Source organism: Theropithecus gelada, chromosome 6 (genome assembly GCF_003255815.1).
Source record: "Theropithecus gelada isolate Dixy chromosome 6, Tgel_1.0, whole genome shotgun sequence".
In the NCBI taxonomy this organism is placed as follows: Eukaryota; Metazoa; Chordata; class Mammalia; order Primates; family Cercopithecidae; genus Theropithecus; species Theropithecus gelada.
In genome coordinates, this window is record NC_037673.1 from 34,239,967 (window position 1) to 34,262,514 (window position 22,548).

The following is a 22,548-nucleotide window of genomic DNA, read 5'->3' on the forward strand; positions in this document are numbered from 1 at the left end:
TCCACTAACTTCAGGTTAAGAGGATGAAACAGATCCGCGGAGAAGGGTCCCACGATCCCTGGAGACTAAAAGCAAGCCACGAACAGCCGGGACGCGCGGACCCGGGGGATGCGCCGGGGGCTGGAGGGCGGGGAGCACCCCCCCCCAGGTCCGGGCCGGAGCCCGGGGCCAGGTCACCTGACTCGCGGAATTTGGGGCCGCGCGGGGTGGAATGGGAGGGGAATGATTAGCGCCTCCCTTCCCGCTCCCGCTGGATCCAGGTCGGCGGGGGCCGGCGCCCGGCGGCCACGTGGTGGTGCTGCCGCTGCCCCCGCCCCGCCCGCCCAGCCCTGGAGCTCGGCGCCCACTGACCCCCGCAGCGGGGGAGGAGGAGGGACAGCGGCACAGGAAGCCGAGCAGGAAGCGAGCCCGGCGGCCGCGTTTTCCTGGGGAAGCGGCGGGCGTGGTGGAGCAGCCAGCAGGGTCCGGGGAGCGTCGCCGCCGCCTTGATGGGGTGAGTTCGCGGCACGGAGTTGGGAGGCTCCCGGCGCGGGGTCCCGGGCTCGTGTCCCCGCCTTTGTGTCTGGAGCTTGGGCGCGGGAGGCGCTGGGGACTGCACCCAGGCGGAGCGACTGAGCAGGCTGCAGCCGGGATCCCGCCACCTCTCCCTGGTCCACCGCCGGCCGCCAACTGTCTGCGGAGAGCAGATGTGGGGACAAGAGGAAGGGGAGGAAGGTGGAGATCAGGGTAGAGCGGGAGGACCCGGCCAAGTTAGGAGAAGGGTTCTTCCCCGGTCCTCTGCGACTCGCAGGCCGGCTGGGGCGGGGCGCGGGGCAGGGGCTGCGGCGGAGAGAGCGCGGGTGGGAATGAATGAGCAGACCCGGAGGTGCACCCTGGAGTCTGCGCCCGGTCCCACCTGCTTCACCCCGCGCGGAGCCTCGCTCCCCCTGCGTCCGTGCTGCTGAGCCCAATCCGCCTCCAGGCTGAACTTGGAGGAGGTGGGGAGGGAGGTGCGAGCGGGAGACTCCGGGTGGCTTCTGGGACTAGGGGTCCGCTATTGTTCCTCCTCTGACTCCAGGGAGCCCCTCGGCCGGCCCAAAGGCGGGGGCGAGACCCCTCTGGGCCTGCCCCTGCCCCCTGCCCCCTGCCCCCTGCCTTGTTTTCCCCGCCACAGCTCAGGGAGGACGGATGCTGGAGTTAGGGCAGACTCGGGGCCTCCGGGACTTCGGGAGGAAGGAGGACGTGGAGCCACCAGAAAGGCGCCCGCCATGTCCCGCGACCCCTGCCTGGGGCGGGGGGAGGGGGTGTTGTCCTCAACCACCTTCGCTGCCTTCTTGGGCTGGTTGGTGTCCTCGGTTTAGCTCCTGCTGTTTGCAGGGTTCACCTGCTAACTCCTTTGAGTTTCGCATCCCCCTTTTGTGGAGGGGGCTCAGAGCCTGGAGAAGCAACAGACGGGAAATTAAGGCAGAGGCAGCCCAGCACAGCGTGGAGGGGTCCGAAGTGGCCTCACGGGGGCCTGAGCATGGCTGCCTTTCCAGGCTCCCTTTTATTTGCCAGGAGCCCAGCTAAGTCCAACTTTACTCCCAGAGATGTTGAGGGGAATCTGCGGACTCGAGGCCCCTCGCCTCGGGACCAGCGGCTTCTCTTCGCCGCAGCTCACGGGTGATCTGGGTGGGATTCCGTCTTCCTTCTGGGAGAGGAGAATGCCCAGCTGCCTGGGATGGGGAAACGTTGCCGGATCTCTGGGGAATGTGGTCTCAAGGCTGCAGGGGCCTGGCAGAGAGGAACTGTCCATCACTAGGACATAGCCGAAGCTCGTCTTAGCGAAGAAAGTCTCACCTCCGCGGGCTTTGCACAGAGTTGGAGAAGAGGTCAGGAATCACAGGGAGGCTGGATTTTGGCTGCTCTGTCCCCAGCCTGCAGGTCTGTGTTCGGTCTGTGGCTCAGAGTTTTATTACCGATGGATATAATCTGATAATCTTTTCTTAATGATGCCTAACAAGTGTGATTTTTTTTCCCCTTGGGTTTTTAAGACAGTCGATTTTATGCGAGGAAATTGATCCAGTTCTTATCTTTTAGTCAGTGCTTGCCTAACAGAGATTGGGGGAGCTATCCCATGCTGGGCTGTTGCACAGTTTTCATCTCCATTCACTGAGATGCTTCAGTAATGAATTTATTGTTTTATGGCTTTTTGGAGGTGGTGGTGGTGGTGCTGGTGGTGTGATTATAACCGTGCTGGAAAATCTCATTACTGTTATCTGAATTGAAAAGAAAGAAAGGATGCTGAGCCCCCTAGGGATTCTGTGGGGGAATGATGTAGGGTCCCGCCCACCAGTAGTGAACCTGACAGTGAAATTCTCTCTCCAGTTTGCTAGTTCTCAAAGCATGTTCTAAGCAGGTACACGTACTATCACCTAGGCTTTAAAGGTGAAGAAGAAGCAGGTTTGGAGGTTAAGAACAACTAGGCCTTGGAATTAATAGAATGCGGTAGACAACTTTTGCCTCACTTTGCTCCACCCCTCCCTCCCTTCCTTCGTTCCTTTTTTTTTCATCCTTTAAAGATAAAAATAAGGGCCGGGCACGGTGGCTCATGCCTGTAATCCCAGCACTTTGGGAGGCCAAGGCAGGCGGATCACGAGGTCACGAGATCGAGACCATCCTGGCCAACACAGTGAAACCCTGTCTGTACTAAAAATACAAAAAAATTAGCCGGGCGTGGTGGCGGGCGCCTGTAATCCCAGCTACTCGGGAGGCTGAGGCAGGAGAATCGCTTGAATCCGGGAGGCGGAGGTTGCAGTGAGCCGGGATTCGGCTACTGCACTCCAGCCTGGCAACAGAGCAGACTCCTTCTCTAAATAAATAAATAAATAAATAAATAAATAAATAAATAAATAAAATGAAATATTTCTAACATACATAAAAACAGTATAGTAAGCCATTTTGTCTTCTACTTCCTAGGTTTAAGAGTTGCTAATATTTTTCATATGTGCCCCATGCTCACCGCCCCCTCCCACGGAAAAATAAACTATAACTTAAATATTTGATCTATTCCTACTCCTTTGTCTCCATCCTCAGGTAACCTCTAATGTGAAGTTAGCGCACATAGTTCCCAAGCATGTTTGGAACTACAGTGTATCCACAAAAAAATACCTGTGGGTTTGTATTTAACATTTTACATAAATGGTATAATTCTACCTATGTATAGCTTGCATTTTTAACTTACCTTGTTTTCGAGATACATGTGTTAATAGATATTTGTTCACTTTAACTGTTACAGAGAATCCGAGTGTATGAAAAAAGTATAGTATATTTATTCCCTTGCCAAGGGTAAATTAGGGTTTCTGGTTTTTCACTGTTTTTTGTTTGAGTTGGGGTCTCGCTCTGTCACCCAGGCTGGAGTGCAGTGTCGTGATCACTGCTCACTGCAGCCTCAACCTCCTGGGCTCAAGCAGTCCTCCTGCCTCAACCTCCAAAGTGGCTGAGACAACAGGCACATGCCACCATGCCTGGCTAATTTTTTTCATTTTTATAGAGACAGGGTCTTACTATGTTGTCCAGGCTGGCCTCAAACACTCAGCCTCAAGTGAGCCTCCCACCTGAGCCTTCCACAGTGCATGAGGCACTGTGCCTGGCCTAGTTTTTTACTGTTACACTTTTTCTGTTGAGTGACACTCTATTTCCGTTTTCATTTTTATTTTTATTTCTTTTTACTGTAACAGTTTGTACAATAAACATCCTGATATGTTTTCTTGTGCAGAAATTTTTCTGTTTCACACTTTTGCAATTAGTTGCTGGGGGTAATGAAGTTTAGGTAATATTGCATTTATTATTCATTCTTCAACAAATATTTAGGGTGCTTATATGGTCTTGGTTATCTGTTAATTAAAAAAGTGAAATTGATCAATTTTAAATTCTAAGAAGTTTACATTAGTTGGCTGGATTTTTTTTCTTTTTTCTTTCTTTCTTTTTTTTTTTTTTTAAAATAAGAAAAGTGGGCCTAGTGTAGTGTTGCACGCCTGTAATCCCAGCACTTTGGGAGGCCAAGGCAGGAGGATTGTTTGAGCTCAGGAGTTCAAAATTAGCCTAGGAAACATGGTAAAACCTCACCTCTACAAAAAATACAAAAAGTAGTTGGATGTGGTGGTGTGCCTGTGGTCCTAGCTACTCAGGAGGCTGAGGTGGAAGGATTGTTTGAGCCCCCGATGTCGAGACTGCAGTGAACCTAGATTACACCACTGCATCGAAGCCTGGGTGACAGAGTGAGACCAGTCTCAGCTCCCAGCACTTTGGGAGGCTGAGGCGGGTGAATCACCTGAGGTCAGGAGTTCGAGACTAACCTGACCAATGTGGACAAACCCCGTCTCTACTAAAAGTACAAAATTAGCCGGGTGTGGTGGCGCATGCCTGTGAGCCCAGCTACTTGGAAGGCTGAGGCAGATGAATGGCTTGAACCCGGGAGGTGGAGATTGCAGTAAGCCGAGATCCCGCCTGCCATTGCACTCCAGCCTGGGCAACAAGAGTGAAAACTCTGACTTAAAAAAAAAAAAGAGAAAGAAAAAGAAAAAGTGCCTCTTCGTTGTAAAATTGAAGCAAGAGACAAATCCATGGTGTTGTTTGGGATTCTTGTGCGGAAACATTTTCTCAGCTAGTCACTGGCCGTGTGACCTTGGATTACTCACCCAACCTCCTCTTCCTCATTTCTTTGGTAAGATTAAGGGGTAGGAGTAAGCATTTACAAAGGCACATTCCTGTTCTAAGGGTCTGAAAATGTTGCTGCGTTAGTGACGCATTTTTCCCCTGATGGTAACCCCTCAGGCTGAAAGGAGTTTAAGGCATTTAAACACGCTGGCGTCCTCATTCCTTCAAACTGCCAGGCACATTCTTTTTTTTTTTCCCCCTAAGTTCATGTCAGGCACATGTTACATATGCCATCATCACGCTTGTGAATTCTACAAAAGGATCTCCAGGCGTCTTGCCTCAGAGCCTTTGCATGTGCTCTTCCCACTGCCTGGAAAGCACTTCCCTTAGACGTCTGTGTGGCTGTGTCAACCCTTGAGGTGTTATACTCAGACACCTCCTTCCAGTCCAGCCTGCAACCTCGTCTCTGCTTTATTTACCTCCAAGGCACTTACCACCTTCTAGCTTGCCATGTACAGGTTGAGTATTCTTTATTCCAAAATGCTTGGGACCAGAAGTGTTTCAGATGTTGGATATTTTTGAAATCTTTGGAGTATTTGTATTACATGGTTGAACATTCCTGATTCAAAAATTTGAAGTGCTCCAATGGGTCTTTCCTTTGGTGTCATGTAGGTGCTCCAAGAGTTTCGGACTTTAAAGCATTTCAGATTCAGATTCCTGGATTAGGGATACTCAACCTGTAATTTATATTAGTATTCTATACTAGATTATGAGCTCCACAAAGGCACGGGGTTTGCCACTCTTGTTCACTATTGTATTCATGGTGTCTAGAACAATGTTGACCCCTAGTAGGTAAACAGATGTTTGCTGAACAAATGGACATGCTTTTTGTTGTGATTTTCTCTGTGGAATTTCCCCTTTAACACCTACTGGATATCCTAACTTGTGCTGGTAGGTGCACCATGTCTCATATTCACAGGTTCCTCCAGGGTAAGAAAACATATGTCTTCTGGGGAAACCACTCCTTTTAAATCTATGTGATTTATCCCACAAGCCACTTATGTCTTCAGATTTCTTTTCTCCCAATATTTTCCTAATCCTGAATTTAGAGGAAAACATAAGTAACACGGTGCTTGGGAACACACGCACCTTTCCTTTTGTGATAACCTCGTGTTCCAATGTGACGAATGTGGAAGATGCATAACAAATAGATGCTGACGATATTCCATACGACATCTGCACAAACAGGCCAGCAGCCATCCCAAGCAACACCAAGCACACCGCATTCCTTTTTTTTTTCTTGAGATGGGGTGTTGCTCTGTTCTGGAACTCCTGGGTTCAACCAGTCCTCCCACCTCAGCTTCCCCAATAGTTGGAACTACAGGCGTGTGCCAACACACCTGCCTAATTTTTCTTTACTTTTTATAGAGACAAGGTCTCCTTACGTTGCCCAGGCTGGTCTTAAACTCCTGGGCTCAGATGGTCCTCCCGCCTCAGCCTGTCGAAGTGCTGGGATTACAGGCATGAGCCACTGCCCCTGGTCCACACTGCATTTCTAAAAACAAAAAAAGTGTATTTTGTTGGATTGTTGCAGAGTGTACATCATCATTGCCCTGACTTTGTGTCTTCATGAGGATTTTTTTGGAGGGGCAGGAGGGCTATATTTTTCATGATGGAAGGAAAATGAGGACCTTAATCTGAAGATCTTGGTGCAACTAATATGTAGAAGGTACTTAAATATACTCTAAGAATTGCCACATCATGCAGTCCTTAATTCATGGCACAAAAAACATTCACTGTTATAGCACAAGTGCATTGTTTCACCAGAAGCCAACTGATTTTTCTCTACCTTGCATGATGGGTATAGGAACTGACAAAACAAAGCTAAATATATCAGAGGCCTCTTGGGTGTATTTTATATGGTGATAGGGAAAAGGAGTCTAGATTTTTTTTTTCCCAGTAAACTATATTAGGTATACGATACTGATGATATCCTTTAAAACATTGCTAGAATATTGAATTATGCCATTTACAATTTTTATTACATCCTCTGTAATAAAATGATATTGAAAGAAATTGGTATATTATCAATCTGGATAGGCTTAGTTAACCTTTAAGCTGAAAACCATAAGCATAGAATTATATGATTATTATTAAAATGTTGCACAATTTAAACAGATTCCTTTTGTTTTTCTTTGACACGAGTCTCACTGCGTTGCCCAGGCAGGAGTGCAGTGGGGTGATCTTGGCTCACTGCAACCTCCGCCTATCTGGTTCAATCAATTCTCCTGCCACAGCCTCCTGAGTAGCTGGGACTACAGGTGCATGCCACCATGCCTGGCTAATTTTTGTATTTTTAGTAGAGATGGGGTTTCACCATGTTGGCTGATCTCGAACTCCTGACCTCAAGTGATCCATCTACCTTGGCCTCCGAAAGTGCTGGGATTACAGGCATGAGCCACCACGCCCAGTCTAAAGAGACTTCTCTTCGATTTGTAGTTAGTCATGAGCTGAAAAGTACAGGTGGTTCAACAAAAGATAAAGATTGTTCATCAAATGTCAATTTTCTAGCTCTAGCCATCTACAATGTTCAGCTACAATGAACAAAGAAATTAGCCTCGTCTTTGATATCAGACCTACTGAGAGATATCAGCAAATCTCATCAGTATTTTAAAAAGTAACTTTTGCCCAGGCATGGTGGCTCACACCTGTAATCCTAGCACTTTGAGAAGCTGAGGCAGGAAGATCGCTTAAGCCCAGGAGTTCAAGACCAGCCTGGGCAACATGGCGAAACCTCGTCTCTACAAAAAATACAAAACTTAGTTGGGCATGGTGGTGCATTCCTGCAGTCCCAGCTACCCAGGAGGCTGAGGTGGGAGGATCACCTGAACCCACGAGATCGAGGGTTGCAGTGAGCTGAAATCTCACCCCTACACTCCAGCATGGGCAACAAAGACCCTATCATAAAAAATAAAAAAACACAAATAAAAAGTAACTTTACTGACTTAACCATGTGTTTTAAAACAAAACAGAACATTCTTCTATTCGATTGAAGGAAGCATGCCTTGTTCTTCAATTTTATATTCTATGTGCCCAGTAGAGTATCTGCCACACAATAGGAGATTAACATCTCTGAACTACTCCTGCCTCAGAAGTCGTTAAACCCCTCATGGCGGTCATCAGATATAGAGCTCTCCTAGTCTAGAGGAGAATTAAACAATAATCAAAAGGCAGAAATCAGCAGGGAAGTACCAAGTCGAAGTTCAGAAGATGTGAAAGAAACACTTTTCCTCCTTATCTACTTTTTGGGGAAGTTTGTGCATCGTGTCTTGATTGATTCACCCGCTGAGTTTTTGTGATCAGTGTCACCTCATCTAACCGTACTTGTGATCTAGGCCAGTCCCTTCTGTAGCGAATGTCGTTCACAGGAAATTACAGTCTGGCTGTCGAATTCCATGACCATATGTCACACCTGGGCAAGGGGACACCTTTGGGAAGTTCTTCATGATTTGCTAATCCCTGCTTCTAAATAAACAGAACCTAGTTGTGAGAAAAGGTGATTATAGTCCAAGAAGCTTATTGTACAGTGGAAGGAAATACATGGGTTCTTTTTTTTATTTCCTTCTTTATTTATTTATTTATTTATTTATTTATTTATTTATTTTTCTTAAATTGACATTTAGGCCAGACACAGTGGCTCAGGCCTATAATCCAAGCCCTTTGGGAGGCCGAGGAGGGCAGGCCACTTGAGCTTAGGAGTTGGAGGTCAGTCTGGGCAACATGGCAAAAGCCCGTATCTACTTAAAAAAAAAAGAAGTGTATATATATTGCAGTGAGCCAAGATCACACCACTGCACTCCAGCCTGGGTGACAGCAAGACACTGTCTCAAAAAAAAGAAAAAAAAACCATGACATTTAGTGAACACCAAAGCTTATTATCAAGGAACCAGTTTCCCTTACACTTATTTATTATATTACCTTTTAAAGCTCAACTTAATTTTACATATCCATTTTAGGTATTGCTATCGATAAGATATTCTTATCCATAGGTTATTGGGGAACTGGTGGTGGTTGGTTACATGAGTAAGTTTTTTAGTGGTGATTTGTGAGATTTTGGTGCACCCATCACCCGAGCAGTATTCACTGCATCCTATTTGTAGTCTTTTATCCCTCACTCCCTTCCCACCCTTTCTTCCTGAGTCCCCAAAGTCCATTGTGTCATTCTTATACTTTTGCATCCTCATAGCTTAGCTCCTACTTATGAGTGAGAACATACGGTGTTTGGCTTTCCATTCCTGAGTTACTTCACTTAGAATAATAGTCTCTAATCTCATCCAGGTCACTGTGAATGCTATTAATTTGCTCCTTTTTATGGCTGAGTAGTATTCCATCATACATATATACCACAGTTTCTTTATCCACTCATTGATTGATGGGCATTTGGGTTGGTTCCACGTTTATGCAATCAGTTTACTTAATTTAGCTGTTCTTATCAAAGAGGTAATAACTCTAAAACTAACAAGTAGCCTCTTTTCACTTTCACTAAGTCTGTCTAGTTCCTTTTGCTGGCTGAAGTGACAGACACTCAGAAAACTGGCAGTGTTAACTGGTGGGGAATAAAAGGTGGGAGAAGCTTCCTTTTGTACTAGGGCATCACAGAGTAAAGTGTTTTTCTTTTTTTTCCTTTTCTTTTTCCCCTCTAAGGGGAATCCATTTGCAAACCAGAGAAGAAGACCATCTAGCAGTGATTCTTAAATATTCGTGAGGCATAGCTGGGCACTTGCAAATCTGATGAGGGTTTTGGACCATTCTTCCTTGGAGAATCTGATGTATGTACAATGATGCTATAAATGCATAATTTTTATCAGTCTCATGAGTTTCATGGAACTTCTTGCCCTAAGGCCATTTATAAACCTCTTTGGAATACCCAGGTTAAGAACCCATACTGACCAAAGTTTGTGAATACAATTCTCAAGGTTTGAGAATACAATTCTCAAAGTTTGAGAATACAATTACAAGGGCTCTATTTTTCTATTTTTCTATCATGTGCCGCTATCCCCCAGGACAGTTTGATAACCTATCATACATGAGTGAAAAGTAATAATTGTGGGTTTTATACTCTAAATTTGAAAACTAGTCATCGGTTGCTATGTCAACCAATCTACATACTATTGACCATTTTTAGGATCTATTTCTATTGGATGTAATAAAATGCAATTTAGATGCAATGAAAAGGTGGTTTTGTAGTATGACTATTTCACAGAGATCTGATGAATTCTAAGGATATGTCTTAAGTTTCTCACCCCAAGGAGTTGGGTCTGCTCTGTCTCCGGCTTTTGCTGGCAACAGTTTCCCAGTTTTGCTGTTAACAGGAGAGAACGGAGATGTCCCAGGCCCCACCTGACAATACTCATAGGTTCACAGGAGATGTCCCGCACCCCACTTGACAATACTCCTAGGCTCACAGTAGGTGTCCCAGGCACCCCCTGACAGTACTCCTAGGCTCACAGATGTCCCAGCCTCCTGACAGCACTCCTAGGCTCACAGATGTCCCAGGCACCCCCTGACAGCACTCCTAGGCTCACAGATGTCCCAGCCTCCCGACAGTACTCCTAGGCTCACAGATGTCCCAGCCTCCCGACAGTACTCCTAGGCTCACAGATGTCCCAGCCTCCCGACAGCACTCCCAGGCTCACAGATGTCCCAGCCTCCTGACAGCACTCCTAGGCTCACAGATGTCCCAGGCACCCCCTGACAGTACTCCTAGGCTCACAGATGTCCCAGCCTCCGGACAGCACTCCTAGGCTCACAGATGTCCCAGCCTCCCGACAGCACTCCTAGGCTCACAGATGTCCCAGCCTCCGACAGCACTCCTAGGCTCACAGCAGGTGTCCCGGGCACCCCCTGGCAGTACTCCTAGGCTCACAGGTAGGCCTTTGGCTGCTCAGCCCAGTGGGGGAAGTATCCCCAACTGGCTCTTCGCTTTACCCTTTTTTTCTTGGCCCCCCAGCCTGATGGGGCTGTCTTGATGGGGACCTGAAGAAGACAGGGCCACACTTCTAGTTGGGGAACTGACCCTCAGCTGGAAGCCTGCTCTTCTGGAGGAAAACATGCTTCTGTGGGAAGTATTGTGCATGGGGGAAGGGACCGTCATGTCAGCTGTACTTAGAGCTGTTTCTATCAGCGTTCACCTTGGGTGACATCCTCAAGCCATTTCAGTCAAAAACCGGCAAAAAGGGCTGCAAAAAAGGGCTGCGGATCTGCCTGTAACAGAGGCTGCCTGCCTGACCTGACAAAAGCTCTTTGGATGGGTCATTGTAATTGACTTGAGCACCTTCTCTGCCATAGGCACCTTGCTGCTGGCCTGTCCCTGAGCAAGATCAGGGCTGGTGTAGTCATTGTTAGGTTTAGTCATTGTTAGGTTTCCCGGTATGTGCTGATGGGATAATTGGGTATTAGAAGATCTCTGGATGAATGACAAGCCCTGCCCTCGAGGACTTAAGAGTTTTAGCCAGGTTAGATATGGTCGCAATCTGCCACAGTACAAGGCGACTGTTAGTGGTGGGAATGGGGTGGCGGTGGTGGGAGGGAATTCTTTTCACAGATAAGGCTGAGGCCTAGAGAAATGGCCCCTTGGAAAGGGACAGTTAATGAGAGGCAGAGATGGATGAGACCCTAGTACTGGCTGCTTAGCGCTGCACTTCTACACATTGTAATTTTCTGTCTCTCTCACAGGTCAACAGTGACCTTGAGAGTCCTGTATGTAGCTAATTATAATTGTTATTTGGAATTGATATCATTTTTCTATTTTGAGAAAATGTTCACATTTCTTTTTTTTTTTTTCTGAGACAGGATCTCGCTCTGTCCCTTAGGCTGGAGTGCAATGGTACAATCTTAGCTCACCACAGCCTTGACCTCCTGGGCTCAAGCAGTCCTCCCACCTTAGCCTCCCTAGTCGCTGGCACTACAGGTGTGTACCACCACTCCTGGTGAATTTTTGTATTTTTGTAGAGATGGGGTTTCATCATGTTACCTGGGCTGGTCTCAAACTGAGCTCAAGCAATCCGCCTGCTGCAGCCTCCCAAAATGCTGGGATTATAGGCATGAGCCACCATGCCCTGCCTGAGCCTGTTTTTTGTTTTTTGTTTTTGCACTGGAAAAGAACTATTGAAAACGTAGGTATAGAAATTATAGCCAATAACTATATATTTACCATCCAGAATTTCCTTGGGCTACTTTTGATTTTTGAGGAAAGACTCCTAAGTCTTAAGTGCAGAAGACTTGTAGAGACTTGGACAATTCACCTCAAAGAAGAGGGTGAATATTGGGAGCTCTGGGGAGGCCAATGGCATTGAGCGGCAGCATGGAGGTCAGAAGAGGTACAGGACCCAGGCCCTTGGCTGTAAGAACCACGTAACAAATGTTTGTAGGACTTTGTTGGTGAGTTGACAGATTCCGTGCTGAGCCTCTTAATTTGACAAGAATGCTCAAGTAATTTGAACATCTCCTCCCACGAAAACTGACATATTGGTGATTGATCCTTTTTCAAACATGGGAGGAATTATTTCTGTTGCTGAGAGAGGACAGCCATACACAGTGGCCTCTTCTCAGCCACCCAGAGGATGTGGGAACTTGTGAGCCAGGAGGCTCATGGACAACTGGCTGCATTTTCTTTCTTCTCTAAGAAAGGCAGCCAAGACAGGGGTGGGCTCACACCTGTAATCCCAGCACTTTGGGAGGCTGAGGCGGGTGGATCACTTGAGGTCAGGAGTTCGAGATGAGCCTGGCCAACATGGTGAAACCCCGTCTCCACTAAAAATACAAAAATTAGCTGGGCATGGTGGCACGCGCCTGTGATCCCAGATACTTGGGAGGAGGCTGAGGCATGAGAATCACTTGAACCGGGAGGCGGAGGTTGCAGTGAGCCAAGACTGCGCCATTGCACTCCAGCCTGGGCAAGAGAGCGAGAATGTTTCAAAAAAAAAAAAAGTGGGCCCCAGGAAGGGTTCAGCATCCTTTATTTAACTTGTTAGGAGGCCGTAGCACCAGGCAGGGTGCTGAGTATTCCATCTTTCTGTCTCCAAGCACAGCCCCACTTCAGGCCGGGTTTCTATTTATCATGGGTACAAGTTAATTCAAATGCTCTCACAACCTTCTTGGGTCTTTGTTTAAAGAAATAAAAAAATTTCTTAGATTTTCTTTGGAGTTGATATCATTTTTCTCTTTTGAGAAAAACATTTCACATTTCTTATGAGCTTTTTTAAATTGGGAAAAAAAAACTATTTAAAATGTAGGCATGGAAACTGTCGTCAATATCCATATACTTACCATCCAAGATTTTCTTGGAGTGTTTTTGTTTTTTGAGGAAAAACTCTTGTCTGCCACTAACTTCATGATGCATACAGCCTCTCAGCAATCTTGATAAATTCCTAGGTAATTAGGTTCTTTTTTTTTTTTGAGACAGAGTCTTGCTCTGTCCCCAGGCCAGAGTGCAATGGCACCATCTTGACTCACTGCAGCCTCTGCCTCTCAGGTTCAAGCGATTCTCCTGCTTCAGCCTCCTGAGTAGCCGGGACTACAGGCATGCGCCACCACGCCCAGCTAATTTTTGTATTTTCAGTAGAGACGGGGTTTCACTATCTTGGCCAGGATGGTCTCGATCTCTTGACCTCGTAATCCCCCTGCCTTGGCCTCCCAACGTGTTGGGATTACAGGCGTGAGCCACCACACCCAGCCAGTAATTAGGTTCTTTCTGTGGTATACAACTTTACACAGTGTTGGGTGTGCTATTGGTTTCCTTTTGCAATTGCTCTTCTTCTACAGTCTCTAAAAGCCTAATGAGACAGGCACACGATGCACCGATTTCCTCCAAGTGATACCTATCTGTCTCCCAGCCAATCTGTTGATGGCTTTGTTAGTGTTTGTGCCTTGTTTGGCAGCAGGCTTGCTTTCCGTCTCTTCTTTAAAACAACCCCTGATTATTTTAAGTGCATAGCCCCTACAACAAAGGGTATTTGATTCGATGCCTCTTTGATCAAATAAATTGAAAGTAGGTGTTTATATCCACTGTGGCAAAAGAAACAGGGAGCGACTCACGCTGTCCTGGTGATAAGTACTACAGGCTCAGGTGGCAGGCTGCGGGCTGCGGACGCTTTTGTGTGTGGCTTCCTGAACAATAGCACCTCTGCCCCATTCTTGTCTCGCTGGGTGATGTTTTTCAGGATTCCACTTGTGTAGCATCAGTGCTTAGATTGTCCTGAAAAATTGCAGTATTTTCTTCTTTATAGGCTAGAGAGAGTTGTGCAGGATGGAATAATTTCTTAAGGAACAGAAATGTCCTAATGTTACAGAAGTACATAAGTATCTAAACGTTCTGCTTTTCCAAATTGTTGCCAAGACATGGAAACCTCCATCCCAGTCTGCTGTCAGCCCAGGCTAATGTAAAAATAGCCATTTCACTTGTCTATAATTATCTTTATATTTTCTCTGTTATTGACTTTGTGTAAAATTATTCCTTAAGCGTATGCTCTCCATGTGAGAACAAAGAAATAAAGGTGCTACCTCCATTCCAGTGAGGCAGGGGTGTGTGAGTGAGGACCAACAGCCAGAAGGAATGCCTTTTGCAAACTGGTCCATTCACGTTTCCTAGAGGGACCTCTGTGTGCCAGCAGCAATTCTGAGGACTCGTTCCATCTTTGAAGGCAACTGATTTTTTTCTTTTAAGTACTAAAAAGATTGGTCTGTTGGCCAGACTTTTAAAAATTACTAGTGTTGTCTCACGTGCAGCCCAGTGTCACGTATTGGGCTTGGAAGTTGAACCTTAGTTTAATCTAGCCTCCTCTATTTATACGCTATGCCCCTTTGGCTAAATAAACTTTCTGTGCTGCAATTTCCTAGTCTGGAAGCTGAGAATAATAACAATAGCATCTAATTCTGAAGTGCTTGTGGGCATTAAATGAGATGATATTCATTTATAATAAAATAATTTTAAAAATAAAATTTTGCAAAGTAATCTTTAAAGGATCGCTATTGTGGCTGTTATTATCATTGCTAATGTCATCATGTTCTTTATCACCCTACGTTTAAAGAACTGCTGATATATTGGCCAACATGATTATTTCTGCCGTTATAATCTATAGCAATAAAGAGAGGTTGCCCCACATGTTATTGTAATACATCTGCCTTGTGTCTTCTGTTCAGTTTGCAACTGTTTCTCTGTATTAGCATTCTCCCTATTTACCCTTCTATTATTATGTCATTGTGTAATGTGGACAATCTAAAGATGTAGTTCTTTTATTAGTCCCCAGTCTTATCTTATTCCAGATTGTATTAACGAGGTCCTCAGTCTCACCAGAGAACTTTTGTTGCTACCACCATAATGTAGACACAGAGTAGTAACATCTTGGTTAAACCAAAAGTGGTAGCTCTTAGCATGAAGCAATGGTATATTTAATTTCCTATTGATTTTTTGGCAAAATTTTCCAAATGTTGATAGAGAAAAACATAGACATGTTTTCTGAATAGTATATAACAGGGTAATAGTTTTTTGTTTTTTGTTTTTGTGTTTTTGGAGTTTTCAGCCTCCACTACAGAAAACTTGGGAATGGGATAAGCTAACACAGTCTTACTTTGTTAGATGCTGTACAGTAAGTCAAAGCTATAGCTTCTTAACAGTAAAGAGGATAAATGTAGCCCCGTGGGTGCCCCTTTGTCAGCCCTAATTGAGGATGGTCTTTTGGCACCACGTAAGGGGGAAGAGAATACAGGAGATTCCCAGAGTGGTAAACTAGCCCTTTCATAGACAGACATGGTCTTCTCAGCAACAGGGTAATAGTTGAGTTTGCATACACTAGGAGTCCATCAGCCTTTAAGTGAAATAAAATTGTGGGCTAATTATCCTTTCTATGTGTGGCAGAGTGCATCTCTTAAATTACAACTATCAATCATTGTTTAATTATTAACCTCCATTATTTGCGAGATTTGTTTTGTGATCTTATGATAGTAAGTGAATGTTAAAGCTGGGAGCATATACATTTTCTGCTTAATTTTACATCTGCTTTGTTAGTATTAATAATAAGATGCTATGTGCTTGAGGGAAAAATCTAAATCATTACTGTCTAATAAAAATGCAAGCAAACCACTAATGCAGGCCACATAAATCATAGTAAATTGTCTAGTGGTCACAATAAAAAGTTTTTAAAAAATGAAATTAATTTTAATAATTTTAGCTAGTATATCCAAAATATTATTTCCAATATGTAATCCATATAAAACTTCCTAATAATGGAGTTGACATTCTTTTTTACTAGTCTTTGAAATCCATTGTATAAATCCCATTTACAGTGCATCTCAATTTGCACTAGTCACATTTCAAATGCACAGAGGCCACATGTGGCTATAGTACTGGACAGTACTGGTCTAAATAATATGTCTTCTTATAGGTCCTGTAACCCCACTCCACCTGACATCTAGAATGTTCTCAATAAATGCATATTTGATTAAGCTCCCTCTTACCCAGTTAACTGGGATTTTGCCCTTAGCTTTAAGCATTTCTGTAGAGAATTACAATAGCTTTATCACAAACTAATTATACATGGTATAATAGACATTTGAGTGTTAGGTTTACAAAACTTTTGTGCAAGTGCATTAACCCATGTGGACTTTTTATTTAAAAAAAAACACACACAATGATTTTGTAGGCTGGGGTCCTATGGTCCATATTTCTGTATCATTTGTGTACTTGGCTTCTAGTTGGGATTCAGTGCATATGACATGAGTAAGAAATTAGAGGCTTCTTATCTTTTCTCATAAACTGTAAGTTCTTGAGTAGCCTTAATGCTATCACCGTGTAAAACTCTTGCATTCGATGCAAGGTATGTAGGTTTGTGGATATGTGTGGGGCGCGGGGGGAGCATATTCAGTCTTTACTGGTTAGTGGAAGCATTCCCCGTCCTTCATGTTAGTGCTGTTTGCTTTTTATGTCTGCACACAGAAGGTGGTTGAAAATTGAAAGAAAGTCTAGGGTTTCAAATTTAGTTTACAGGAGTTTGTCTTTATCAGGCAGGTGGATCTAGCTGCCCCCATGGCCCAGAACAGCCTGCAGCTTGCGATGGAAAAATATCTGAAAGGCTTTTCTATTTGTAGTGTGGCAAATCCAGGCTGGCATGGCCCCTGGGGGTTGATGCTTTGGTTAGGTGGTGTCTCTTCCAGGTGTCTTGTTTAGAATAAATTAGGGTGACAGTGTGTTTTCATACCATACCTTCACCACTATTCAAGGATTAACTGCTATTTATCATTAGGCATTGAGGTCTCCTGGTCCAGCTGAGCCCCAGCACCCCTTCTCACCCCATACCAAAGGCAGCTTCTCTACCATCTGTCCTTCTTACATTGTTTCTGCCTATCCTGAGGGTTTTGTTTTTCCTATTTCTCCTTAGTATGTACTCAAGGGAAACAAGCTTCCTTGTTTCCTTCCTTTGTACTCCCTCAGTTCTGCGGAGTCAAGTCCCAGGAGAGCAGAGAAGATAGGGTCCACTCCTATCTCCAGACCCCAAGCACCATTACCTCTTAAACCCAGCTGTTACAGTGGCTTTTTTATTTCTTGAGGGTTTAAAAATCATTTAATGTGGCCGGGCGTGGTGGCTCATGCCTGTAATCCCAGCACTTTGGGAGGCCGAGACGGGCGGATCACGAGGTCAGGAGATCGAGACCATCCTGGCTAACACGGTGAAACCCTGTCTCTACTAAAAATACAAAAAATTAGCCGGGCATGGTGACGGGCGCCTGTAGTCCCAGCTACTCGGGAGGCTGAGGCAGGAGAATGGCGTGAACCCGGGAGGCGGAGCTTGTAGTGAGCCGAGATCGCGCCACTGCACTCCAGCCTGGGCGACAGAGCGAGACTCCCCCTCAAAAAAAAAAAAAAAAAAAAAAAAAGAAAATCATTTAATGCTATTCACTTCGAGTTAATTGTGATTGTTTCCATTGTTGGCCTGATTTCTATAGGAGAGCCAAAGAGCAGTACTTACTTTCAGAATGGAATTAGCCCAGAAGACTCACACTTGGATTGCCAGCAAGGTCTCCTTCAGTGACTACACTGATGTTAGAGGAGGGTCATGAATGGAGGACTTAGGAGGTGAGGCTGTGTGAGGGCAGTGGGGCAGGACAGATCCACAAGCAGCGAATAGCCAAACAAGTGAATGATAAACATGCCCTCCTTAACCTGCAGATTCAAAGGGGACACTGTAGGTCATCCTATTATATATTTCACTTCTGTAGCTTCATGAAGTAAATTTAGCTGTTGACTTCAGGAATGGGCTGAACAGACTGAAATGCAACCTGCAATTGTGCTGTTGAAGATCAAGGCACCTCTTTTACTGTGGCATCTGAGTTGAGTCTCTGTCACTTGCAGCCTAAGAGTACTGACAAATACTTTGGTGCCTGAGGGCAAGTGTCAGAGACCCAACTTGGAATAGCTTAGGCTAGAAGGGGCGTACCTTGCCTTATGTGACCCCACATCCTGTGCTAAAAGGGTTTGGCTATAGCAGGACCTCAGGGATCCCTGGAATCAGTGCCCCAACCCTGTTCCCACCACCGCCCCTGGTTCCCTCTCTCAAACCAGCTAGGACTGGGTCTTGGGCAGCTACCAGGCTCCTGGTTTCCCAGTTCTTACCCAGAGAGGAAGGTCTACCTCCCCTCCCCCAAATCTAAAAATCCTGGAGTCTCTGAATAGCCCTGATGAGGATACATTTCCATCTCTAGGGGAGCAGCTATTGCCAAAATGACCTGGTTGGAGTGGGTGGGGAGGGTAGGAGGGCAGGCTGGGCCCTGTTGATCTGACCCCTCATGGATCCACTACTGGAGTACCAGGCCACAGTGTTCTGCTCAAGGAAATGGGAGGCCTGCCTTCACATGAGCCAGCACCCCCTCTCTGTTGAACTGCAGACAAAAAAAATCCTTTTATTGAATACACAGTGTTTGAATAATGTCCAAATATGATAGTTGGGGCAGCAGAAATAATTTCTGGACTTTCCATCCACTCCCTTACTCCTAGGGCATCAGAATTCACAGAATCTATGTCATTAACATATTTATATATTCCTTATTCTGAAAAGTATTAAGACACTGGATGCCTGGGTAAGGAAAGAGATTCACAAGCCAAATGGCACCACTGCGATCATTGTAAATGACGTCTCCAACATTCCAGAATGTGAGAGCCCGAGTTTCCTTATTTCAAAACTGAGTCAAAGAACCAATGAATATGTAGTAAGCCAACTTTTGGCAATTCATTCTTTCTAGGTTAACAACAGGGATTAAATATAACCCTGAATAGAACCTGTTCTCTTACTCACTCTAAAGATATTTTTCATTACCAATTTCTTTGTATATGGGCCTCCCTTTTGCTCTTTGCATCGGATCTTTTTTTTTTTTTTTGAGGCAGAGTCTCATTCTGTTGCCCAGGCTGGAGTGCAGTGGCGTGATCTCAGCTCACTGCAACCTCCGCCTCCCAGATTCAAGTAATTCTCCTGCTTCAGCCTCCCATGTAGTAGCTGGGATTACAGGCATCCGCTACCATGCCTGGCTAATTTTTGTATTTTTTAGTAGAGATGGGGTTTCGCCATGTTGACCAGGCTGGTCTTGAACTCCTGACTTCAGGTGATCTGCCTGCCTCGGGCTTCCAAAGTGCTGGGATTACAAGCGTGAGCCACCATGCTCAGCCTTCATTGGGTCTTTTTTTTTTTTTTTTTTTTTTTTTGAGACTGAGTCTCGCTCTGTCACCAGGCCTGAGTCCAGTGGCATGATCTCAGCTCACTGCAACCTCCACCTCCCGGGTTCAAGTGATTCTCCTGCCTCAGCTTCCCAAGTAGCTGGGACTACAGGCCTGCACCACCACACTCAGCTAAGTTTTGTATTTTTAGCAGAGATGGGGTTTCACCATATTGGCCATGATGGTCTTGATCTCTTGACCTCGTGATCCACCTGCTCCTGCCTCCCAAAGTGCTGGGATTACAGGCGTGAGCCACCCGTGCCCGGGCCATTGCATCTTTTTGAGAACAACTTCACTGAGATAGAACTTATTTTCTGTAAAATTCACTAATTTTAGTATACAGTTCAACGACTTTTAGTAAATTAACAGAATTTTGCAGTCATCACCACCATCTAGTTTTAGAACATTTCCCTTACCCCAGAAAGATCCTTTATGGCATTTGCAATTACTTCCTATTAGTGTTCCCAGCCCTGGACAACCACCAATCAACTTTTTGTCTTTATAAATTTACCTTTTCTAGACATGTCTTAGAAATAGAATCCTGAGGCGTGGTGACTCATGCCTCTAATCCCAGCACTTTGGGAGGCACAGGCTGGAGGAACATTTGAGGCCAGCAGTTCAAGACCAGCCTGGGCAAGACAGCAAGCCTCTATTTCTACAAGGAATACAAAAATTAGCTGGGTGTGGTGATGCACACCGGAAGTCCTAGCTACTCAAGAGGCTGAGGTGGGAGGATCACTTGAGCCCAGGAGTTTGAGGCTGCAGAGGGCTATGATGGTGCCACTGCACTCCAGCCTGGGCAACAGAGCAAGACTCTGTCTCTTAAAAAAAAAAAAAAAAAAAGAGAAGAAAAGAAAAGGAAAAAAAAGGAATGGAATTATATAATGTGTGGTCTTTTCTGTCTGACTTTCACTTAGCAAAATGTTTTCGAGCTTCATCCATGCTTTACCATGGATCAGCGTTCTATTCCTTTTTATTGCTGGGTAATATTCCATTATATGGAATTGCTACAGATTATTTACCGAGTTGACAGACATTTCTGTTGTTTTACTTTTTCCACAATTACGAATGCTACTTCTATAAATATTCAGTCTTTGTGTGGACATATGTTTTCATTTCTCTCATAGGTGGGAATAGCATTGCTGAGTCATATGGTAAATGTATATTTAACTTTGTAAGACATTGTCACACTGCATTTCACAATGGCTGTACCATTTTACATTTTCACCACTAATGTTTGAGGATTGGATCTCTGTGTTTAAACTTGATGGGCTCTTTTGGGTTTCAAGATAGGTGAAAATTAAGGAATGGACTTTGGAGGAAGACAGGAAGGGGCTTACCCATGCATAGTGACTTGGGGTGACTTGGGGTGACCCTTGGGGGTCAGTTGCACAGCACATGTGAGGTGGTTTTTCTCTTCAGAGGTGAACACGGTGGTGTGTTCAGAAGGTGGTATTGTAATGAACATCAAAAGAACACAGAACAGGATGAGCATTTTAGGGATCATCTTAAAAATAACCTCGATTTAAGGGATAATTGCATGGAGTTTCCTAGTCCTAGAGTGATTGTAATATTCCAGAGGTAGCTTGTTTTGATTAAGCCATGCTTTTTAAATTGGATGGATTTAGGGCAGGAGGTAACCTTGGGACTTTTCTTTGGTAGGCTTATTGGAGCGTGTGAGTCGTGGATTTGACAGACCAGAAAGTAGTGCTGCCAGAACCACAGCCAATTTTGTGTCAGTCGGGGCCGCTGGCTCTGGCTGATTCATAGACTAAGATCAATCCTGGTTGATGGCAGGTTTTATTCTCAAAGAAGAATGATATATTTGGTTTCCAGGAGAAATGTCATCCCCTGGATAAGGGCAAGTTGTGAATATAGGAGATGAATAGTCTCAAAAGCGTTTGACTACATGATCATTATGATACGGTATCTAAATGACATTTGTGGTTTAAAAAGAATGTGCTCATTTATTTTCTTGGAAAAAAATCTGAGATATTAAAGTATTTTGGAAAGGATTCACTGCCAAGATGACATTATTGTTGTGTCTTCCCCCCCCCCCCCAACTTTATCTGGGCAGTCTTTTAACAAACCTGTAGTTTTGTTAATTCATAAAAGAAAGTTTGCTTGTTTATTCATTTATAACGTATCTGGTTTGCTGAATAAATAAGATTTATGAGATAGTAATCATAAAGCAGCCTTGTTTTGTATCCCCCTGTCTGAAAGTTATTTTGTGAGGTTAGTATATTCCTTGTCTCTGGATGAAATCTATGATTTTTTTTTTTTTTTTTTTTTGAGACACAGTGTCACTCTGTTGCCCAGGATGGAGTGAAGTGGCATGATCTCAGCTCACTGCAACCTTTGTCTCCTGGGTTCATGGGCATGCACCACCACGCCTGGCTCATTTTTGTATTTTTAGTAGAGACGAGGTTTTGCCATTTTGGCAGGCTGGTCTCGAACTTCTGACCTCAAGTGATCCACCCGCCTTGCCCTTCCAAAGTGCTGGGATTACAGGCGTGAGCCACCACACCTGGCCGTTTCTTTTTTTAAAAATGGGGTCTCGCGCTGTCTCCCAGGCTGGAGTGTAGTGACAATCATAGCTCCCTGTAGCCTCACACTCCTGGGCTCAAGCGATCCTCTTGCCTCAGCCTCCCAAGTACCTAGGCCTACAGGTGCTCCCCACCATACCCAGCTAATTTACTTTTATTTTTGTAGAGATGGAGATCTCACTATGTTGCCCAGGCTGGTCTCCGGCTCAAGTGATCTTCCCACCTTGGCCTCCCAAAGTGCTGGGATTATAGGCATGAGTGACTGCACCCAGCCTCTGACTTATTCTTAGATTTTAAAAAAAGTTCTGCAGTCAGTTTCAACTGCTGAATACTCTTAATTCAGAATTTAGAGTCCTCAATGTCAAATATTAGGTTGGTGCAAAAGTAATAGTGGTTTTGTTATTTTAATGGCAAAAACCGTGATTACTTTTGCACCAGTCTAATAACAATAAAACGTTGAAATTTGATTTAAAGTTAAATAGCTCTCCCTTTTCTCTTTGTCCCTGCTTCACCCTGCTACCCTGCCTCCGGCATCTTCCTATCACAGTTTGGGATCCCTCTAGGGATCTCTCTATGGTAAAACTAGGGGTAGGGCAGGGGAAGATAAGAAGTTAGAGGGATAAA

General features: G+C 44.9%; 1 protein-coding gene across 2 annotated transcripts in view; it reads left to right on the forward strand.

Moving 5' to 3' along the window:
- The first annotated feature begins 254 nt into the window (after positions 1 to 254).
- The window catches only part of RAI14 (retinoic acid induced 14), a 173,790-nt gene continuing 151,496 nt past the window's right edge, over positions 255 to 22,548 (forward strand). For both annotated transcript variants that reach the window (XM_025387839.1, XM_025387842.1), the window contains exon 1: positions 255 to 493. The gene's annotated coding sequence lies outside the window, so the exon portion shown is untranslated. The remainder of the gene's footprint in view (positions 494 to 22,548) is intronic.